At 41.5% G+C, this 19,973-nt stretch overlaps 1 pseudogene across 1 annotated transcript; it reads left to right on the forward strand.

The window, feature by feature from the left end:
- Nucleotides 1–17,196: 17,196 nt before the first annotated feature.
- LOC308518289 (small ribosomal subunit protein eS4-like) lies at nucleotides 17,197–17,969 on the forward strand (annotated as a pseudogene). Its single transcript has one exon. The product of its transcript is annotated as a small ribosomal subunit protein eS4-like (transcript).
- The last annotated feature ends 2,004 nt before the right edge of the window (nucleotides 17,970–19,973 follow it).

A 19,973-nucleotide genomic window follows, 5' to 3' on the forward strand; every position in this document is an offset into this window, starting at 1 on the left:
TGGGGAAGGGGGGGTCCCTCAGCCTGGCCTGTGCCCTCTCGCAGTCTGGGACCCCTCGGGAGATAACGCCCTGCTGGCTTAGGCCTGCTCCCGGGTGGCAGAGGGCAGGCCCAATCCCTAGGTGCAGCCCCTGGTCAGACTCAGAGCAGGGCCGATTGGGGAGTTGGGGCGCCACCCCCTGTCACACTCAAGGCAGGGTCGATGGGGAGGTTGCGATGCCACCCTCAGTCATGCACAGAGCAGGGCCAATCCGGGGGTTGGGGCACTGCCCCCTGTAACGCACAGAGCAGGGCCCATCAGGGGTTGGGGCTCCTTACCCTGTCACGCACAGAGAAGGGTCGATCAGGGGTTTGGGGAGCTCCCCCCTGTCACGCACAGAGCAGGGCCCATCAGGGGGTTGAGGAGCTCACTCCTGTCACTCACAGAGTAGGGCCGATAGGGGAGTTGGGGCACCACCCCCTGTCACACACAGTGCAGGGCAGATCAGGGGGTTGGGGCGCCACCCTCTATCACGCACAGAGCAGGGCCAATCAGGGGGTTGGGGCACCGCCACTGTCACACCCAGGGCAGGGCCGATGGGGAGGTTATGGCTCTACCCTGTCACACAGAGAGCAGAGCCCATGGGGGGGGGGGGGGGGTGGTTGGGGCGCCGCACCCTGTCACACACAGAGCCGCAGGACGATCAGGGGTTAGGGAGCTCCCCCCTATCAGGCACAGAGCAGGGCTGATCAGGAGGTTGGGGCACCTTCCCCTGTCACTAACAGAGCAGGGCGGATAGGGAGGTTGTGGCCCCGCCCCCTGTCACACACAGAGCCGCAGGGTGATCAGGGGGTTTGGGCAGTTTCCCCTGTCATGCTGATCCAGGTGCCGGGAGGCCTCTAGGCTCCGCTGATCCCGGTGCTGGGAGGCATATTACCCTTTTACTATATAGGATAGAGGCCTGGTGCATGGGTGGGGCTGGCTGGTTTGCCCTGAAGGGTGTCCTGGATCAGGGTGGGGGTCCCCACTGGGGTGCCTGACCAGCCTGGGTGAGGGGATGATGGCTGTTTGCAGCTGATCACACACCCTTCAGGGTGGGGGTCCCCACTGGGGTGCCTGGCAAGTCTGGGTGAGGGGCTGAGGGCTGAAGCTCCCAACTGCTCCTTTTTTTTTTTTTTTTTAATTCTGGGCCAGCTTTAGCTCTGGCTCCAGCTCTGAGGCCTCTGCTGCTGAAAGCAGGTATCTGGTTTGTTTGGGTTCTATAATCAAAACAATGTATAACTCCAGCTCTGAGATCCCGGCTCACTGAAAGCAGGTTTCTGGGGTTTTGTTTAGTGTCTATATTTGTTACAATGTTTCAAACTGCAGGCTCAGAGGCCAGCAAGGCAGGCGGAGAACGTTGGTTTCCTCCGTCACTGAAGCAAGCAAGCCTCATGTTAGTTTCAAGCTGCCTGGCTGCCGGCTGCCATCTTGGCTGGCAGTTAATTTGCATATCTCCCTGATTAGCCAATGGGAAGGGTAGCGGTCATATGCTAATTACCATGTTTCTCTTTTATTAGATAGGATTCTCTGATCCAGAAATTAGAGATCTTACAAAACTACAGATGTCATCATAAATAACCAGGAGCATTCTCAATGTCACTGATCTAAAATGTACCAAATTTGTTTATTGTCCTTTGTGTTTTTGTTAGTGGCTGGTGGATTCTCAATAGGCATCTCCTGGATCATTACAGCAGTAATGGGCTGCTTTTAAAAAATACCCACATCGTCCTAACCGGTTTGGCTCAGTGGATAGAGCGTCAGCCTGAGGACTCAAGGGTCCCATGTTCAATTCCGCTCAAGGGCATGTATCTTGGTTGTGGGCACATCCCCAGTAGGGAGTGTGCAGGAGGCAGCTGATCGATGTTTCTAACTCTCTATCCCTCTCCCTTCCTCTCTGTAAAAAATCAATAAATACATTTTTTTAAAAATACCCACATCACCCTGGCTGGTGTTCTTAGTAGTTAGAATGTCCTGTGCACTGAAGGGTCACAGGTTAGATTTCCAGTCAGGGCACATACTCAGGTTGCAGGTTTGATCCCTGGTCAGGGTGCATGCATGAGGTAACTGATCGATGTTACTCTCTCCTCCCTTCCTTTCTTTGGCACAAATGGAAAAATATATATATATATATATATATATATATATATATATATATATATCCTCAGGTGAGAATTAAAAAATAAATTAATTGAAAAAAATACCCACATCTAGAGCCTAATTGTTAGAGATTCCAATTTAATTGGCCTCTAATAGGACCTGGACATTTGAATGTTTTTAAGGTTTCCTGAGTGATTCCAATATGTTGCCTGAGCTGAGAGCCATATCTTACTTAGTACATTCCTTTATATTGACACAAGACAAGCATTGTGAACATCTTACCAGCTCTTAATGTCAGAGCAGACTCAAAAAGGCTCCTTGAGATCGAAGAAAACATACTACCTCTACCTAGATCCAAAAGTGGAGGCCTGGTAATTGAGAACATTAAAGCCTTACATTCTCAGGACAGATGATCCTTAACCTTGAGGCCACTGAGTGACAATAGAGGCATAGTCAGTAGCAATCTCTGATATAGGCACCTATTTTCCTCTCAGAACCAAAGGTCATTTTGCTGTGCTGGGTTAAGATTCTAGATTCTAAGGCTATGTCCCAATCCATCCTCTTGAAAGTCCTCATTTATTTACTTTAGGGGTTTTTTTTGTTTGTTTGTTCGTTTCTGTTTTTAAGATCTTATGTTGTTACAGTCTACTCAGAAAGAAAAATATGGGAAATAAAACCTTCTAACCCCCACCCAAGTCTTTTTCCTAGGAAAACCAGCTCTGCAGGCTTCAGAAATAGTAAGGGGAGGGGAACACTCCTATTTCATAAAGAAAAATAAGCCTGGGAGTTATCCCTGTTTAAAAAAAATTGTCAAGAAAATGCTTTGGGTAGTAATAATTGGCTTTAAAATCTCAAAGTTGTTAAGATATAATAAATAGATGTAACTAAAATGAAGGGTTTATGATAAGCTTTTCAGTAATAATTATAAATATGTTAATCATAAAAGTCCAGTCACTTAAGAGGAGATTGACTATGCTCTCTATTGGAGGAAGGGGCCAGTTGTCCTTCTCTCTGTAGAGGCAGAGAAGCCTAAAAGAGAACAAGGGTGAACAGAGAAATGGGATCCCTTGTCTTGCCTTCCCCCTCCCTATGTGACAATCTGAGGGAACATCCAAGATGGCCAATCTGCAATCCCAGACTCTCCCTCAGGAGGAGGGCTGTCCTATTAAGGTCCCAGCAGGCCAGGCCGAGGGACCCCATTGGTACACGAATTCATCAGGCCTCTAGTATCCTATAGAAAAAAATAGGTAATATGCAAATTGACCATCACTCCAACACACAAGATGGCCGCCCCCATGTGGACACAAGATAGCCTGCAGGGGAGGGCAGTTGTGGGTGATCAGGCCAGCAAGGGAGGGCAGTTAGGGGTGACCAGGCCTGTAGGGGAGGACAATTGGGGGGGAACCCAGGCCTGCAGGGAAGGGCAGTTGGGGGGAGGAGCAAGCCTGCAGGGGAGGGCAGTTGGAGGCAATCGGGCAGGCAGGGGAGCAGTTAGGCATCGATCAGGCTGGCATGGGAGTGGTTAGGGGGTGATCAGGCTGGCAGGCAGAAGTGGTTAGGGGCAATCAGGCAGGCAGACAGGAGAGCGGTTAGGAGCCAGTGGTCCTGGATTGTGAGAGGGATTCCAGATTGGAGAGAGTGAAGGCTGGGCTGAGGGACACACACACACACACACACACACACACACACACACACACGGACAAATTTCATGCACCGGGCCTCTAGTTTTTTATAATCAGCAGAGGTTTGTCAATTACACTTGAGATGCTATCGAGGGAATAGCTGAGCATTTAGCAGTGGTTCTCAACCTTGCCTGCACATTAGAATCACCTGGGAATCTTTTTACAATCCTGATTTCTAGGCCTCATTGAGATTTTAATGTGCAGCTAAGGTTGAGAACCACTGATTTAGAAGCAACCAGCAGAATGACTCAGGAAAACCTATTAGCCCTAGATATGATTTTAGCAGGAAAGGGCAAAATATGTGTAATGATAGGAGGTCAATGCTGTACTTTCATCCCTAATAATACGCACCTGATGGCAACATAAACCCGTAAGGCAGTGGTTCTCAACCTTGGCTGCACATTAGAATCACCTGGGAATCTTTTTAAAATCCTGTTTCCTGGGCCTCGTCCTCCAGAAATTCTGTTTCTTTGTTATGGGGTGGGGCCACAACATTAGCCCAGGAATCAGGATTTTTAAAAAGATTCCCACGTGATTCTAATGTGCAGCCAAGGTTGAGAACCACTGCGCTAAGGTTTAACAACTCTAGCCCATGAATTAGCAGAGGACTCAGGTATAGATGACCTCTTCTCCAGTCTAATGGAGCAGTGGTTTGGGAAATGAAAAGGAACAATGGCTTCAGAGAATGTGGAGGAAAAGATATAATTACTACTAGTATAAGTTGAAAACAGCTGTGAAGACATCTTGGCAATGTCTAAAGCAATTCTGAATGCACATGCCCATTGATATGTCAGTTCCTCTTTTAGAAATGTATTCTAGAGAATATTACCTGAAGTTAAAGTCGCTCACTCATACATATTGTTTACCATGTGTCAAAAGGCACAGAGTGTGTAGTCACTTACTCACTAACTAGTAATTGGCAGAGCTGGGAATTTGCAGTCATCTCTGCAAAGAATGGAAAAAATCCTAAATATCCATTAATAAGTAAATTATAATATCCAAACATTCAACAGACCACTACAAAACTATTAAAAATATTGAGGCAGTTTTATATATATTGATGTGAAACAATCTCCAGGATATTTATTTAGCAAAAAGATTAGAGTGCAAAACAATGCATATAATAGACAATCGCTGTGCAAAAAATTTAGAAATGAATCTCCTTGTGGGGAAAAAAATAACAAGAAAAGGATAATATTGGTAGAGCCTTCAGAAAGGGACTGAGAGTTTGGTGGGAAACTTTCTCTGAATATCATTCTGTACTATTGGAATTTTGCAATAAGTGCTAGTAATTTCCATTTGAAATAAAAATAAGCTTTTTATTTATGTATAATATTCGAAGGTGATTAAAAAGATGACAATTATACATATAAGCATTCATTTCATCTTTCCCAATCTGTGAACTTCCTTTGCCCAAGCCAGCTAGAAACCGAGTTGCCCAACTGATATTCATTACTTTCTCTTTCATCCCATTACCTTTAAAGTAGTAATTCACACTTTCATTACACTGGCGAGTGCATGGGGCATTGGATTACATCTGCCCATTACACAGCTCTGACTTATTGCCACAGCATATTTCTCATAACCTCAGTCTTTTTTTTTTTTTTTTAATCTGTGGTACCTGCTAGCTCAGACCAGAATACTAGCTGGGCCCTCTCAAAACTCTCCATTCTAACTCCTGGGGTTTCCCAAGGCCTGATTCATATTCTACATAATTCCAAAAAAAAACTTCTTCCTGTGAGTCTCTTCACATGGATAAAGGCTTTCCTTAGAGTTGATAGGATGTGAATCAGCACTGGGTAAATCCCCTTGGTTTAGGGTGAGCTTTTTATTTACACACTTTTTAGCATGTTATTTTTTAGACCCCACAAAAATTGAAAAACAAAATGTTTGACAGTGTTTTCGGGAACGAAGCACAGTTTTCATAAGTTGGGGACAGATCAAACAGAAGGTCAACATGAGGGACAGAAGAAGTAAATATCTTATAGGTTTGGCCAATTGGATAAAACCTATGACCTCACTTTTCTCTTTCAATAAGATCCCAACATCTGAACATTCTGAACGTGTTGCATAATTCCTGTTGTTAGACCCAGGTAGCTGAAGGCATAAGAAGCATCTATATTTGCTCTAAGAAAACTTCCTCACTTTTTTCATTTAAGAAATGTTGTACTGCCTTTCCTCAGCAGGTGAGAGCTGCTAGTGTTTTATATGTTTTAATAGCCTTTGGAGTGCCCTGGTAATTCTTATCAAACACAGGAGCACTCACTTTCTGAAAACCCAAGCCTCACTTGGGTTTTAGGACACAGCCAGTTTAGTAAAGCAGCTGGGAAGTATCAGTAAACATATTACAGCACCTCAAATAACTATGAAAATTATCTCACTTTTCTAATGAAAATAATGTTCAGAACATTCCTTGGAGCATTTATTTTGTTTCTTAACAAGGAACAAAATTTGTGCTGGTTTCTACATTGAACACTTCACTACCCTTCATGGAAGTTTGAAATGTCTTAAAAATAACACTATTAAAAGTAATATAATATGCCTTTCAAAAATATGTGTATTTATGGAGATTTTCTTAAAATGCATTTTTTGCTGACATACCTCAATGTGGGGTTGGGGACAAGAAGAGATAAACCAAAGAACTTATATACTTATAAAGCATAGCCCATGGACATGAGCAATAGGGTAGAAAAGACATGGGGAGGAGTAGGGGCTGGGAGGAGGGGGGTAAAAGGGGAGAAAGGGGACATATCTGTAATACTATCAACAATAAAAGGTATATTTTTAAAATGTGGTTTCTGAGTTTCTGATTTAGTAGTTCTGCGTGGGACCTGAGAGTCTGCATTTTTATGAAGCAGTGCCAATGCTGCTGATCCACAGACCACACTTTGAATAGGAAGACCCTAGCGTGACCTTAATGTTAAGAAGTCACAGCAAGCAGAACATAGAGAATGGAGGACATAGAGAATAGGAGAGTAGTACATAGTCATATATAAGGAAAAGTTCTATGGAACAGCATATGCAGAAGGAGAATAGCATTCTGGTTAAAAGCATGAGGTCTTGAGACTGACAAACTTTTTATTTGTCCTTGTCACCTTTGATTATTTCCTTTGGCTAAATTCCTTAAAATTGCTGAATCAGACAGGATACACACTTAAAATTTTAGTAGATATTACCAAGTTACCCTATAAAGATTATATACTATAGGCAGCTCTCTCTATGGAACATGCCCTGGCCTTTCTCCACCTTCTTCCCCCATCCCCTTTCCTCAATCCATTACCCGACACTTGTTTTCTTTTTTATCTTTATTGTTGAGAGTATTATGGATGTTTCCCTTCCTTACCCTCTCCCGCCATTGCACCCCTCCACCTAGTTCCCAGCCTGCCCCAGGCCTTCACCACCCTATTATTACACATCCATAGGTAATGCATATATGCTTACAAGATCTTTGGGTAATTTCTTTCCTGCCTCCACCTGCCCACTTCCCTCTGAGATTCGTCAGTCTATTCCATATTTCCATGCCTCTTGTTCTATTTTATTCATCAGTTTATTTTGTTCATTAGATTCCGATTCCTTGTTCATTTATTTTTATTTTTAGATTTAATTGATAGATATGTACTTATTGCCATTTTATTGTTTATATTTTTTATCTTTTTCTTCTTCTCCTTCTTTCTCTTAAAGAATATCCTTCAACATTTCATGTAATACTGGTTTGGTGGTGATGAACTCACTTAGTTTTTTCTTCTCTGTGAAGCTCTTTATCTGAACTTCAATTGTAAATGGTAGTTTTACTGGATAGAGTAATCTTGGTTGTAGGTCCTTGCTATTCATCACTTTGAATATTTCTTGCCTTCTCTTCTTGCCTGCAAAGTTTCTGTTGAGAAATCTGCTAACAGTCATATGGGAGCTCCTTTGTAGGTAACTAACTGCTTTTCTCTTGCTGCTTTTAAGATTTTCTCTTTGTCTTTAACCCTTGGCATTTTAATTATGATGTGTCTTGATTGTCAGAAGCTAATTCCAGAATGTCATAAATGCAAGAAGTTTCATCAAAAGGATGATGGAACCTTGAGGATTGCCTGCTGGAAATGGCTAAGGGCATTTCCCCACACTCAAAGATTTGCATAGATGATTGCTTGCTGCCAGAGAGCTGAGGGCATTTCAATCTACATGTTATTGCCTCCTACTGGCCAAACACCTGAACACCCGTAGGCAGTTCCCCCAATCTGACAACATATTCTGTATTCTAAACCTTGCCTTTGATGTATATCTACCTTGCTTTAGGACAATTTGTGTTAACAAAAAGCAAAGGGTCCAGAGAGAAAGGAGGACTTGGTTTCTCTAGCTAAGTCTCCCCTGGGTCCCCAAAATGCCTTCCAAATTTATGTTTCATCTCTAGACTCTTTAATAATTGACGGCAGTCCTTCTCCAGATTCCTGAACCCTTCTAGATGCCGAGAAGCACATACCGGCACTTGGTGCAGGCCTCTTTGGGTTCCTCTTGTTTGGGATTCTCTGCAATTCCTGGACTTGTAAGTCTGTTTCTTTCACCAGGTAGGGGAATTTTTCTGTCATTATTTCTTCAAATAGGTTTTCAATATCTTTCTCTCTTTCTTCACCTTCTGGCACCCCCAGAATGCAAATGTTGGTACCCTTGAAGTTGTCCCAGAGGCTCCTTACACTAGCTTTATATTTTTGGATTATTTTTTCTTTTTTCTCTTCTGATTGGTTGTTTTTTGCTCCCTCATATTTCCAATTGTTGGTTTTACTCTCAGAATCCTCTACCTACTGTTGAATCCCTGTAAATTATTCTTTATTTCAGTTAGTGTATGCTTAATTTCTGCCTGGTCCTTTTTCATGTCTTTGACATTCTCACTAAGATTCTTATAAGTCTCTCGAAGTCCCTTGAAGCTCTCATTAATATCTTTGAGCAACCATACTAGTATAACTATTGTTTTGAAATCTGTATCTAGTAGTTTGCTTGCTTCCATTTCTTTTACTTATGGCATGTTTCTTCTGTTCTTTCATTTGTGACATGTTTCTTCATCTCTTCATTTTGGCTGCTTCCCTGTATTTATTTCTATGTATTAGGTAGAGCTGTTATGTCTCCTCCTGGAATTGGTAGAGTGGCCTTATGTAGTAGGTTGTCCTGTAGTGCCCAGTGGCTCAGTCTCCCCAGTCACCTAAGCTGGGTCCTCTGGGTGCACCCCTGTGCAGGCTGTGTGCACAGTCTTGTTGTAGTCAAGCCTTGATTGCTGTTGGTGTCACTGGGAGGAATTGACTTCCAGGCCAATTGGCTGTGAGGACCAGCTGTGACTACAGTGGAAGAGCTACTGTGCAGTATATACCCCTAAGGTGCAGGACTTGCTTCACTGGAGCATTGGTGCTCACTGGGTTTTCCACATGACTTGTGGATGTGTTGAGTTGTAATCCGGTTTGGTCTGAAGCTGTCCACTGCATGCACTGGCTCTGGGGACTCCCAGGAGGTGCAAAGTCAGCCACTGCCTGGGACCACCCAGTAGGAGCTACAGAAAAATCAGCAGATGGCTGCTATTTGTATTGGGCTTGGAAATGCCCAGGCAAGGCCCAGCTATGAAGCAAGGCAGGCTGGTGCTAATGCTAGTTCTTGGGCCTCTTACTAATAGGTTTGGGGCATGCTGACACCAGCTTCTGCTTGTTTGAAATATTTTAGAAAAGTCTGAAGTCTGAGCCAGGATAGGCCATTTATATGCAAAAGCCAAGGCAAACAGTTTTGGGTGTGGCTGCAAATTGGATGGGGTGGGGTCTCAAGGAATCACCAGGGCAGAGCAAACAGTGTGGGCCAGAGTGATAGAAACTCAGATATGGGTGCCAGTCAGCCTTGGGATGGGGAAGGTCCCAGTACAAGAACAATGACTCCTGTGAGCAACCCCATCCGGGGGAAAGTGCCCCTGAGTTCCTGCCTCAATGCCAAACAATCCAATTCCTCACCATATGTCCCTGGGTCCCCCAAAGCCACCATCCCAGTGCTGGAGCCCAAAGGGGTCGAATCTGAGTAAGTCCATGCACCAGCCCTTTAAGAGGAACTTCTGGGTCTCCAGCAGCCTCTGTCTCTCAGCCACAATCCCCACTGGTTTTTATGCCTGAAGTTATGGGGCCTTCTCCTCCCATCTCTGGAATCCTGGGCTGGGGTATGGTGTGGAGCTGGGACCCCTTGCTTCTTACAGGGGCCTCTGCAGCCTAGATATCCCACCTGATTAAAAAATGTCACATGTGAATGTTGGACCAGCCTGTTCTTCACCTCTGTCTCTCCTGCTTTCTTCTTTACTTCTCTAGTTGTAGGACTTCCATTCAACCAGCTTTCAAGTGGTTCAAATGATAGTTGTTCTGTATTTTAATTGTAATTCTGATGTGGTTGTGGGAGGCAATGAGTACTGGCATTTACCTATGCCATCATCTTGGTCTTGAAACTGAGAAACTTTATTTCAGGCCAGCAGTGCCATTATTGGCAAACCTCATAACCTTGGAAAAGTTACTTAACCATGTTCAACTTCTGTTCTTACTGTAGTTAAGGTAACAATATGTATATAGGTGTAACCTTATGATATTATCATCATTGTAAGTCAGATATAGTCAAATGTGGGCAATTTTGTATGGTTCAATCTAATGGCACCACTTCCTAGAGCAGTTATGAATATTAACATAGATAGTGTAAATATCATAACACAGTTCCAGGCACAAAATAAGAACACAATAAATTCTAGTAAGTGCAGCAGGACTTTGAATAACATTGTTTTATTCAATGTCATGTTGTTCAACATTGTTTTTTTATAATGTTGGTGAAACTTAACTCTTGTTTACATCAATTAGCCTATGGTTCAATTGGTTTTGTTATGTGTTTTCACCATCTAAGACCTATCAACCATGTTAAGTGAGGACTTACCATATTACTTTATTCTGAATTGTATTTATGTGAACATGTGCCATTTTAAAGGATGAAGATGGAAACCAAGTGGATGTTTTTTGCCTTTGTCCTTTATTGCCTGAAAGCTTCTTGGGTACTTTTTTCTTTCCTGTTGTTTTTTTTTAAATCAACAAAACATTGTACTCAAAATCTCTAACTCTGGAGCCAGACTGCTTATCCAATAGACACTAACTGTATGCCTTCTGGAAAGTTACTCTATGTCTCTATGCCTCAGTAGTCTCATCTATATAATGGGAAATAACGCTATCTACTTCATAAGATTGTTGTGATACTAAAAGAGCTAATATGTATAAAGTGATTATAGCAGTGTCTGCCACATAATAAATGTTAAATAAGTAGACAGATAGACAGACAGATAGGTAGATAAATAGATATGTGCATGCATGCTCCACCTCTGATTATTCTGCCCAAATTTGCCTATTGGTTAATTTCAATAAAACAATTACTGATCAATAAAACAACTGGCTAATAACCAATACAAACGAGATAGTAAAAGTTAAATGTTTTCCCCTATTTTCTAATCCATTTGAACACAAATATTGGGAAAAAAAACTATAAAAACATAGATCTGAAATTTAGAAGATATCTAAAGGCAATCTGTTAAATTTCTTCATTTTATAGTTAAGAAATCTGATACATAAGAAAATTAGATCTCTTCAAATCTCCACCTAAGTGACTTGGGGATGGAAGATGTCCATGAAGTCATCCAAAGCTTTCATCTTTCTTTACTTATCACTGTCAACTTCCATTCCCAGCAAATCTCTGACCAGGAACAGAATTTATTGATCTCAATTTTACTTCTTTCTCTACTTTTACTAATAACCCTCTGTGGAAACAGCAGAAAAAACCAATTATATAGCCTTTGAAATTAATCTCCTACAGTCATCTATATATAAAAAAGCCTAAGCAACGTTACAATGGGACAACCAGAACAACCAGAATAACTGGTCGCTATGACACACACTGACCTCCAGGGGGTAGACGCTCAATGCAGGAGCCGTCCCCAGCCTGCAGGTACCGATCACCAGTGGGGGCTACCAACCAACTTCCTGGTCCTTCCCCCCCAGCAGGCAGGCTCAGAGTGCTCAATTGGGGCCAGGCCCCTGGGCTGGGACAGGGAACCAGGGGTGGATGGCGGCAGACACGGCCCCTTTCCCAGGAAGACCAAGGGCCAGCTCCCTCCTCAGGGCCAGCAGCCAACCTCCTGGGTCCCTCCCCTTATTCCTCCCCCCGGCCAGCAGGCCCCTATTGCCCGATCCAGGCTGGGCCCCAGGCTGGGATGGGGAACTGGGGGTGGGTGGTGGTAGATGCAGGCGGTAAGGGAAGGAGGAGGTGGGGAGGCAGGGAGGCGGGGAGGCGGGGAGATGGGGAATCTGATCAGCCCTGATTGCCGGCCAGGCCCAGGGACCCCACCCGTGCACAAATTTTGTGCACCAGGCCTCTAGTATGTCACTAAGCCATACAATTTATATGCATGTACTCAAAAGCAGTCCTAAGGTCCTGGGGGACTGCCCAGGACTGATAGTTCTGGTTTAAAAAAATGTACTTATTTGTTGTCTGAAACTGCTGCAAAGAAACAGTCTGGAGTGGAGCCAACATTAAAATTACAAGAGAGAGTCTTAGTCATTCAGTACAAGTATAGTTTAAGGTATTGGTCAAAATCATTACCTCTTCTTAAATCGTTTATAATAGACAGTGTGGCTCAGAGGAAAGTAATAGAAATGAAAATCATCAGGAAGCACAATTTAGAGCTGAGAAGGAAAGGGACACTGGGCTCCTTTGACTATCTTGAGTTGAATGAGTTACAGATTGTGACATCCATGACTCAAATCCATGAGATTTGAAAGAAACAGGTAAAATTAGTGTTAACAATTCTTTAAATAGAACACATCCCACAAAATTATATCAAAACATTTAACAGTCTTACTTATCTTCGAGCCAGATGATTTATTCTATACTTGTATTCTGTTTTAGCAGGCCAGCAGCTGGAACACAGATCATTCACATAAAAAGTAAATAATTTATTTCTTTTCCATATAACAACGCATAGCATGCCTAGCTGCAAGGAGAGCACGGAAATACAGCTTCTAGCTGGACAGTCACGTTCCAGTCACACTTTTATTAATTTCAAAAGAGAAGAACAAATTTTGGAGGAAAACTGGAAGTCTCCACTACATTCACAAATAGGATTTAATGAAATGGTACCTCAGTGAAGCATAGTGAGAATTTTAAAATCATCTGAGAGTTTAAAATCATCTGAGAGATAGATATTCTTTAAGATCCAGACAGACATCTTCGCCCTGTCTGGTTTGGCTCAGTGGATAGAACGTCAGCCTGAGGACTGAACGGTCCCAGGTTCGATTCCAGTCAAGGGTATGCACTTTGATTGCGGGCACATCCCCAGTAGGGGGTGTGCAGGAGGCAGCTGATGGATGTTTCTCTCTCATCGACGTTTCTAACACTCTATCCCTCTCCCTTCCTCTCTGTAAAGAATCAATAAAATATATATTTTTTAAAAAAAGATCCACATCTTCTAAGTGTTTTTGTAAACTAGTTTATATCAGAATCCAGGATAATGGCCTTGCATCCAATAAAAATAATTTCTCCAACGCTACTCTTCACCAGTATTAAAAATGGCTTGTTAATAAATAATTCTAATTCGCATTACTCATCATTTTTTCTTATCCTATAATATTTATTCATACTAGTCCCTCCAGTGCTTCATTAGATGTTGATGGACTGCACACACCTCTAAAAAGCTGGAAACTTCTTAAAGATACCTGAATGCCTGTAGGACTCAGTAAGATGAAAAATTTAGAATGCACTTAATAAATATTTATTGATTTGAAGCAAATTAATCTGAGCCAGAATCTTTCCACAACAAACAAAATGGAATAGCTGCTAACATTCCAATAAGTATGCTAAATAATTCCATGCTACTAAATAGGAGTGGAAATAACATGAAAATCAAAACCAAGCTTGACCACAGAGCAAAAGCTTGCCTAGGAAAGTAAAAAGCAAAAGCAAAAAAAGAAATGATAGCAAAAGTAAAGAACAGAAGAAGGCAGATGTAACAGTAAAAAGCAGCTGGCAAAGCAAAATGGTCCACACTGTTAGGTCTGATCAAATGATCACATCGATATCCCCTCCCCTGGGAAACTGACCTTTAGATCACTTCTCTCTTTTTTTCCTGCTTTACTTCTTTTTTCTTTTAATTATTTATTGTTTAAAGTGTTACATATGTCTCCTTCCCCCCTCCCCCACATTGACCTCTCTCTGGCTGTTCCCACCTCCCAGCACATGCATTTAACCCTTTCACTTAGACCACATTCCATTTGCTAAGACCGATATCATTCTCCTCCAGACTTGCCCAGGATCTGGACCGGCCCAGAGAATTCCCCTCAGGAAAAGCCCTCCTCAAGTCCTATAAAACCTCTGACTCCCAGGTCCCTGGGTGCTGACGCCACTTGGGGGCTCAGCCCATCTGGTCTCCAGATGACTTAATAAATTCATAATTCTCCTTCTGCGACCCTAACAAACACAATATGAACTTGATATAATACAAAATTAATCTTGGTCAAGTCAATCTGAAACAAAATTCCAAGAAGACAAAACATATTTCAAAAAAGGAGTAACTGATGTTGAATAGATTTTAACAGTAAGTTACCATAATTGCTTCCTTTCTATCCACCACTGTCTTTTTGGCAGCAGATAACCCTTTGAATCCTATGGGAGGAGGTGGAGATGGGGGAAAAGAATAGTTGTAATGCAGTGACAACAGATGAAGGGAGAGGCAAAGGGTGGGGTAAGAGATAAAACAATCTACATTAGAACAGTTGAAAGCCAGAGTGACAACCATCCCTGTCATTGTCTACACACCCTGAAACAGTGCTTGCCTACAGAGAAAATAAACATCAGCCAACATTTGAACTGAAGTAAAATAAAGCAAAGCAAGAGAAGAACTAAAACATAGGAACAAAACCCATGTTAATGATAATGGCTTAATAGTCAATGTTGGGATGAAAACAAACTGAGAAAGGAAATTTTTATAATCAAATAAAGCAGGATAATAAAGCAGCAATAAGATAAAATTACCAATTCCAAATATGGCAAGATAACCAAAGCAAAGGTGCAATGACTGAGACAACATAAAAACAATCTAATGTTTTTGGAAAATTAATATTAAAATGAATTATTTTTTTAAAGTAATTGAACATCTTTAAACAAACAAACAAGAATTCCACTTCCTCCAGTCAAACTGATTTGAGATGCAGAAAGATACCTGAATTGGGACTGTCTAGGGCGGGGGGGTTGGGGGGGGGGGAATGGGCACATATGTAATACCCTTTATATTACTTTAAGCAATAAAAAAAAAAAAAAGGACATGTACCTTGGTTGTGGGCACATCCCCAGTAGGGGGTGTGCAGGAGACAGCTGATCGATGTTTCTCTCTCACTGATGTTTCTAACTCTCTATCCCTCTCCCTTCCCCTCTGTAAAAAATAAATAAAAAAAATATTTAAAAAAAATACACCTGAATTGTAGTTTTAGTTCTGCCATTGTCAATTTGTAGCCAATAGTAAGTAATTTAAATTTACTTATATATATTTACTTATATTTATATATAGTCAAATATTTGAAGAAATATAAAACACTTAAAAACTACATTTGCTGAAGGTAAAATGAGAAGTTGTACTAAGATTCAATGAATCTTCAAAGTGAAAGAGTGATTTTCTTTTTCCTTTTATCTCTTTGGCACATCTTTAGCAGGTGGCTAAATTGGAAGGTTATAATCTTCTTTACATAATCAACTACAGATTATCCATCTCTGACAAATTTTGAACAGTGTGCTTCATGTTATTCAATTGCATCCTACTAACATTATTCAATACTTCAATTTACTTTTACAGTGGCATTTAAAACTTGCCTTGTGCCAGGCACTGTACTAAGCCCAAGCGATACTTATCCTCTCAGGCATCCTGTACAGTCATTACTACTGTGATTATTTCTATTTTCACATAAGTTATTATTATTCCCATTTTACAAGTAAAAACTTGAGGCTAAGAAAATTTAAGTGAGTTGACCAAAATTACACAGCTAGTAACTGGCAGAGCTGAAATTAGACTACAGTATTGTATAACTCCACAGCATATTTTCTCTTAAAATATGTGTGTGTGTGTGTGTGTGTGTGTGTAATTTTTTTTTCAGAGAGGAAGTGGGGGAGAGAGAGGTAGAAACAGCAATGATGAAAGGAAATCATTGTTCAGCTGCCTCCTGCATGCCCCATTGGGGATCGCACCAACAACTCAGGCACGTGCCCTGACCATCATGTCCTGGTCTATAGGACGATGCTCAACCACTGAGCGACACCAGCTGGGTACATGTTCTCTTTATACGACACTCCCCCTGGAGCCTTCAGCTGAGTACTCATTGGCACATTGGCACATGCATTTAAGGGTCAGGAAAACAGTCACCCAAAAGAAACAGTAGAAATAATCCCCTGTGCTCACACAGGGTCAGGAAAAACATGTAACCAAAGTGGAAAAGCTCATCATTTGTAGGAAGAGTACTCAGAAAGTTGTAGCCATTATGCTGAGAGAAAAAAAAAATAGCCCCACTATCTGATTCTGTCTAACAAAGCTTACTAGTAAATATAGGTCAAAAGAATGAAACTTTCCTATTATCTATGTCCCAGAACAAAGCACAAAAATATTATTGCAGAAATATTCTAACAAGGTAAAATCCACAACATTGCTCGTCCAATCCAAAATTACTAGGAATACAAGGAAGAAAAATGCTACCCATACCAATAGAAACAAATTCAGGTATGACAGTAAAAAAAAGAATTGGTAGAAAGAAAATTAAATAGGTAATAAAACTGTATTTCATATTATAATTAGATAGAGAAAAGATTGAGTTTGTTAAATAGAAACAGAAATTTTTTTAATCCAAAATCAACTTTCTAGAAATTAAAAATGCAACATCTTCAATTAAAAATACACTGGATGGCATTAACAGCATACTGTATTAGACTCAGCAAGAGAAAAATGGTTACCTTGGGGATATAACAACAGAATCAATAAAAATGAAACAGAAAATATTGGGAAAAATGCATAAGGAATCAGTGAACTGCACTACAACATTATAATTAATAATACTGTATTATATACCTAAAAGTTACTAAGAGAGTAGATCTTAAATTTCTCACCATAAAAAAAGCAATGATAATTATTTGAAGTGATGTAGGTGTTAGGTAACACTATGGTGGTAATTATTTGCAATATACATAGTGTGTATTAAATCAACACTTTCTGCATCTTAAACTTGCATAATGTTTTATGTCAATTATATCTCAATAAAGCTGAAGGGCAGAGAACAGTGATGAAGAGAATACCTTAAAAGCAGCTAGAGGCCTCTTTTTTTTGCCTAATGCAGCCATGGCTCATGGTCCCAAGAAGCATCTGAAGTATGTAGCAGCTCCAAAGCATTGGGTGCTGGGTAAACTGACCAGTGTGTTTGCTACTCAGCCATCTACCAGTCCCCACAAGCTGAGAGACTGTCTCCCTCTCATCATTTTCTTAAGGAACAGACTTAAGTATGCTCGAACAGGAGATGAAGTAAAGAAGATCTGCATGCAGCAGTTTATTGAGATCAATGGCAAGGTCTGAACTGATATAACCTACCCTTCTGGTTTTATGGATGTCATCAGCATTGACAAGACTGGGGAGAATTTCTGCCTGATCTATAAGGGCCGCTTTGCTGTTCATCGTATTACACCTGAGGAGGCTAAGTACAAGTTGTGCAAAGTGAGGAAGATCTTTGTGGGCACAAAAGGAATCCCTCATCTGGTAACCCATGATGCTCGCACCATTGCTACCCTGATCCCCTCATCAAGGTGAACGACACCATTCAGATTGATTTGGAGACTGACAGAATTACTGATTGCATCAAGTTTGACACTGGTAGCCTGTGCATGGTGACCGGAGGTGCTAACCTGGGAAGAATTGGCATGATTACCAACAGAGAGAGGCACCCTGGTTCTTTTGACGGAGTTCATGTGAAAGATGCCAATGGCAACAGCTTTGCCACCCAGCTCTCCAACAGTTTTGTAATTGGCAAAGGCAACAAACCATGGGTTTCCCTTCCCCGTGGAAAGGGCATCTGCCTCACCATTGCTGAAGAGAGAGACAAGAGACTGGCGGCCAAATAGAGCAGTGGGTGGGTGAAGTGAGCTCCAGGTGACATGATTGGAAAAGTCTTTGTACTTAATTAAAGATAATACAACATGAAAAAAGAAAAGCAGCTAGAGGAAAAAGACATTATATGTTCATCATTTTGTCATAAGGATAGCAGATTTCTTTTTTAAAATAATTCAAGCCACTTGACTTTACAGAAAATCTTTAAAATAATGCGGGGGCGGAGGGAAGGTTTCTATATCCAAAAAATTATATTTGAAAATTGAAGGCCAAAAATAGGTGAAGGGGAGCTCCAGACATACAAAGTCCGAAAGAATTCATTACAGCAAATCTGAACTACACAAAGATGCCCTTAAAACCTCCCTTATTGGAGGGAAATTTGGATCTACACAGCACATAAAGAAGGGCAGAGGAAATAACTACATGTGTAAATATGCATGGTAAATTTTTCTTATTTTAAAGGTCTCTTTAAAATATAATTGACTCTTGCCCTAGCTGGTTTGGTTCAGTGGTCAGAGCGTCAGCCTGTGGACTGAAAGGTCCCAGGTTCAATTCCAGTCAAGGACACATGCCCGGGATTCGGGCTTGATCCCCAGTAGGGGGCGTGCAGGAGGCAGCCACTCAATGATTCTCTCTCATTGATGTTTCTATCTCTCCATCTCCCGCTCTGAAATCAATTAAAATACATATTATTATGCAAATACTAGAAGCCTGTTGCACGAAAAGATTCATGCAAGAGGCCTTCCCTTCCCCTGGCTGCCGGCACCAGCTTTCCTCCGGCACCCGGGACCCAGGCCTTCGCTCCGGCCTGAGCCGCCTTCAAGCCTTCGCTGCTCTGGCCTGAGCCGCCTTCAAGCCTTCGCTGCTCTGGCTGGAGCCGCCTTCAGTCTTCGCTCCACCGCTTCGCACCTACATATGCAAATTAACCACCATCTTTGTTGGCGGTTAATTTGCATATCTCCCTGATTAGCCAATGGGAGGAGTAGCGAAGGTATGGTCAATTACCACGTTTGTCTATTATTAGATAGGATATATATATATATATATGTGTGTGTATATATATATATATATATATATATATATATATATATATATAATTGACTCTTTAAATAAAGTACATAGCAGCAACTGGAGAGAAGCTAAGAGGGGGGGAATAGAAATACGCTTTTATAAAAGACACACTAGACATGAAATGGTATATTACCTGAAGGTAGACTGTGGTAATCTAAAGATATATACTGTAACTTGAAAGCAACCACACATACACACACACACACACCTATACAAATAAAGCAATAAAAAGAAATATTTACAAAATACTGAATTAACTCAAAAGAAGGCAGCAACAAAATGAAACAAAAACAAAGAAAAGATGGCAAAATAGTTTTCACTTAAAGAAATGCTTTTCTGCAACTTATCAGATAGATATGCATGCTATGGACTGAATGTTTGTGTCCTCCTAAAATTCAAGTGTTGATGCCTTAACAATGCAATGGTATGGAGATGGGGCTTTTGGGTGGGAATAAGGTGATGAGTCTGTGTTGCCTGCATGGTGGGTTTTGTGTCCCAGCCCTAATAAATGTTCTAAGAAAAGACACCAGACAGATGACCTTTCTCTCCACTGTGTGAGGATACAGTCACCTGCAAGCCAGGAAGAGAGCTCTCACCAGAAAAAAATCAGCCAGCACCCTAACCATAGATTTTCCAGCCTTCAAAACTATGACAAATACATGTTTATTTGTAAGCTTCCTAGTTTTGTGGTGTTACGTTATAGCAGTTGGAACAGAGGAAACTTAGCCTCACTCTGCAACTGAAAACAATGACTCATGACGATTTCACTCTAAGCTCTTTGCAAAAGGAGACACCAATGCCTGAGGCTGCTCATTACGCAATTGCTCAGGAACACTTTCTCAGATGCCTGTGATGCTGTACATTCCCACTGAGACACCTAGCGGTGGGCAGTTTATCTGAAGATGAAAGGAGGTCTGTATGCTCAGTGTTTTGCATTTTAACTCATA

This window comes from Myotis nattereri (genome assembly GCF_964212035.1).
Source record: "Myotis nattereri genome assembly, chromosome: 4".
In the NCBI taxonomy this organism is placed as follows: domain Eukaryota; kingdom Metazoa; phylum Chordata; class Mammalia; order Chiroptera; family Vespertilionidae; genus Myotis; species Myotis nattereri.